The 3,902-nt window shown below is 37.5% G+C and overlaps 1 non-coding gene across 1 annotated transcript; it reads left to right on the top strand.

Annotated features, from left to right (window-relative positions):
- Window positions 1-2,389: 2,389 nt before the first annotated feature.
- LOC112760581 (small nucleolar RNA R71) lies at window positions 2,390-2,497 on the top strand. Its single transcript, XR_003181014.1, has one exon. It is a non-coding gene; the product is annotated as a small nucleolar RNA R71 (small nucleolar RNA).
- The last annotated feature ends 1,405 nt before the right edge of the window (window positions 2,498-3,902 follow it).

Here is a 3,902-nt window from a genome sequence, read left to right as displayed (position 1 = left end):
TATTGAAGTTCAATTCAATTGACAAGATAACAATTATCAATTATGCTGTTAAATTGGATAACTCCTGAGTTACTGATTTCTTAACCAAAACCAAGAATGAAAAAAAAACTAAATATAAATCACAAATCTGAAAATACCTCAATTGCATTAATAAAGAAAATCATAACATGAAAGCCATAAGCCAATTATTCAAAAGATAAATATCAATTAAAGTACTAAGGTGAATAAAAATGGAAACAAAATTAAACAAAAAAGAACATTAAACCTGGGATTGAGAGTCACTCCTAAAACTAAGAGAAGTCCTAAATCCTAATCCTAAGAGAGAGGAGAGAACCTCTCTCTCTCTAAAACTACATCTAAAACATGAAAAGTGAATTATGAGAGCGTGATGATGAATGGATGCATTCTCCTACTTTATAGCCTCTAATCTGTGTTTTCTGAGCCGCAAACTGGGTCAGAAATAGCCCAGAAATCGCTGGAGAAGAATTCAAACATGCTGATTTCCGTCACTGCGATGCGGCCGCATAGAGCACGCGGTCGCGTCACCTAGAGTCAGGGCAACTATAGCATATTATATATCAAATCGAAGCCCCGGACATTAGCTTTCCAATGCAACTAGAACCGCATCGTTTGGACCTCTGTAGCTAAAGTTATAGCTGTTTGAGTGCGAAGAGGTCAGGCTGGACAGCTTAGCAATTTCTCCAACTTCTTGTATTCCTTCCACTTTTGCATGCTTCTTTTCCATCCTCCAAGCCATTCCTGTCCTATAATCTCTGAAAGCACTTAACACACATATCAAGACATCTAATGGTAATAAGAGAGGGTTAATATTAGCAAATTAAGACCATAGAAGCATGTTTTCAATCATAGCACAAAACCAGGAAGGAAAATGTAAAACATGCAAATAGTATGAATAAGTAGGTAAAGAGTTGATAAAAACTACTCAATTGAGTACAAGATAAATCATAAAATAGTGGTTTATTAGTCTACCAAGGATGATGGATTCATCCTCATCCTTCCCAGTGTTTAGGAATATGAAATCAGCAGGGATGTAAAGGCCTTCAACCTTCACTAGCACGTCCTCTACTAGTCCATAAGCTTGTTTCATTGATTTGTCTGCCATCTCTAGTGAGATTCTTGCAGCTTGTACCTCAAAGATTCTCAGTTTCTCCATTACAGAGAGTGGCATGAGGTTTATCCCTGACCCCAGGTCACACAGAGCCTTCTCAAAGGTCATGGTGCCTATGGTACAAGGTATGAAAAATTTTCCGGTATCCGATTTCTTCTGAGGTAATGCCTGCCTCATTAATGCATTCAGTTCATTGGTGAACAAGGGGGGTTCATCCTCCCAAGTCTCAGTACCAAATAACTTGACATTTAGCTTCATGATTGCTCTTAGATATTTAGCAACTTGCTCTTCAGTGATGTCTTCATCCTCTTCAGAGGAAGAATATTCATCAAAGCTCACGAATGGCAGAAGGAAGTTCAATGGAATCTCTATGGTCTCTGTATGAGCCTCAGATTCCTTTGGTTCCTCAAAGGGAAACTCTTTTCTGTCCAGAGGATGTCCCATGAGGCTTTTCTCACTGGGACTTACGTCCTCCTCACTCTCTCCAGGTTCGGCCATGTTGGTCATGGTTATGGCCTTGCACTCTCTCATGGGATTTTCTTCTGTATTGCTTGGGAGAATACTAGGAGGAGTTTCAGTAATCTTCTTACTCAGCTGACCCACCTGTGCCTCCAAATTTCTAATGGAGGACCTTGTTTCATTCATAAAACTTAGTGTTGTCGTAGATAGATCAGAGACTGTGGTTGCCAGGCCAGAATGGCTTTGTTCAGAATTCTCTGTCTGTTGCTGAGAAGATGATGGAAAAGGCTTGCTATTTCTAAACCTATTTCTTCCACCATTATTATTGAAGCCTTGTTGAGGCTTCTGTTGGTCCTTCCATGAGAAATTTGGATGATTTCTCCATGAAGGATTATAGGTGTTTTCATAGGGTTCTCCCATGTAATTCACCTCTGCCATTGCAAGGTTCTCAGGATCATAAGCTTCTTCTTCAGAAGATGCTTCTTTAGTACTGTTGGATGCAGCTTGCAATCCATTCAGACTTTGAGAAATCATATTGACTTGCTGAGTCAATATTTTGTTCTGAGCCAATATGGAATTCAGAGTATCAATTTCAAGAACTCCCTTCTTCTGAGGCGTTCCATTGTTCATAGGATTCCTCTCAGAGGTGTACATGAACTGGTTATTTGCAACCATTTCAATGAGTTCCTGAGCTTCTGCAGGGGTTTTCAGATGAAGAGATCCTCCTGCAGAATGGTCCAATGGCATTTTTGACAACTCAGACAGACCATCATAGAATATACATATGATGCTCTATTCTGGAAGCATGTCAGTAGGACACCTTTTGATCAATTGCTTATATCTTTCCCAAGCTTCATAGAGGGACTCACCTTCTTTCTGTCTGAAGGTTTGGATTTCCATTCTAAGCTTGCTCATCTTTTAAGGTGGAAAGAATTTGGCCAGGAAAGCACTGACCAGCTTTTCCCAAGAGTTCAGGCTTTCCTTAGGTTGTGAATCCAGCCATGTTCTAGCTCTGTCTCTTACAACAAAAGGGAAAAGCATAAGCCTGTAGACCTCGGGATCAACTCCATTGGTCTTGACAATGTCACAGATTTGCAAGAATTCAGCTAAGAACTGATGAGGATCTTCCAATGGAAGTCCATGAAACTTGCAATTCTATTGCATTAGAGAAACTAATTGAGGCTTAAGCTCAAAGTTCTTTGCTCGAATGGCAGGAATTGAGATGCTTCTTCCATAGAAATTGGAATTTGGTGTAGTGAAATCACCAAGCACCTTCCTTGCATTGTTGTTGTTGGGTTCGGCCATAGCTGTTTTGTCTGCTTCCTTTTTGAAAATTTCTGTCAGGTCCTCATCAGAGTTTTGTGCTTTAGCTGCTCTTAGCTTTCTCTTTAGAGTCCTTTCAGGTTTAGGATCAGCTTCAACAAGAATGCCTTTATCTTTATTCCTGCTCATATGATAGAGAAGAAAACAAAGAAAGTAAGGAATCCTGTATGTCACAGTATAAAGATTCCTTAATGTGTCAGAGGAAAAGAAGAATAGAAGGATGAGGTAGAGAGGAGAATTCGAACTTATGAAGAAGGAGAGAGTCCGAATTGCTAATTGAGGAAGATTGTTAGTCCTTAAATAGAAGAAGGTGAGAGAGGAAATTTTCGAAAATTTTTAAAAGAAAAATAAAATTAAAATTTAAAACAATTAGTTAAAGAATTTTGAAAAATGGTTAGTGGTTTTTCAAAAATTAGAAGTGAGGAAGTTGTTAGGTGATTTTGAAAAAACATTTTGAAATCAATAATCAAAAAGATATGATTGAAAATTATTTTGGAACAGATGTGGTAGAGAAGATATGATTGAAAAATAAATTAAAAAAATTTAAATTAATGATATGATTGAGAAGATATGAAAAAGATAAGATTTTGAAAAATTAGTTTTAAAACTTTCAAAATTGAAAAAGATTTGAATTGAAAACAAAATTACCTCCTTGATGCTATCCTGGTGTTAAACGCCCAGAGTTCTACCCTTTTCGGCGTTTAACGCCCAGCCAGGTACCCTGGCTGGCGTTTAAACGCCAGTTTTCCTTCTTCACTGGGCATTTTGAACGCCCAGCTTTTCTCTGTAATTCCTCGCTGAATGTTCTAAATCTTCAATTCTCTATATTATTGACTTGAAATGACAAAATTTTGAAATTTTTTTTGAATTTTTTATGATAAAAAACAACAAAATGAAACTAATCATGAAGAACTAAGATCAGATAAACAATGCATGCAAGACACAAAACTTAGAAATTTTCATATTGGAGACACTAACAAATTGAAAATGC

Source organism: Arachis hypogaea, chromosome 16 (assembly GCF_003086295.3).
Source record: "Arachis hypogaea cultivar Tifrunner chromosome 16, arahy.Tifrunner.gnm2.J5K5, whole genome shotgun sequence".
Lineage (NCBI taxonomy): Eukaryota > Viridiplantae > Streptophyta > Magnoliopsida > Fabales > Fabaceae > Arachis > Arachis hypogaea.
This window is presented reverse-complemented; position numbering and strand designations above follow the sequence as displayed.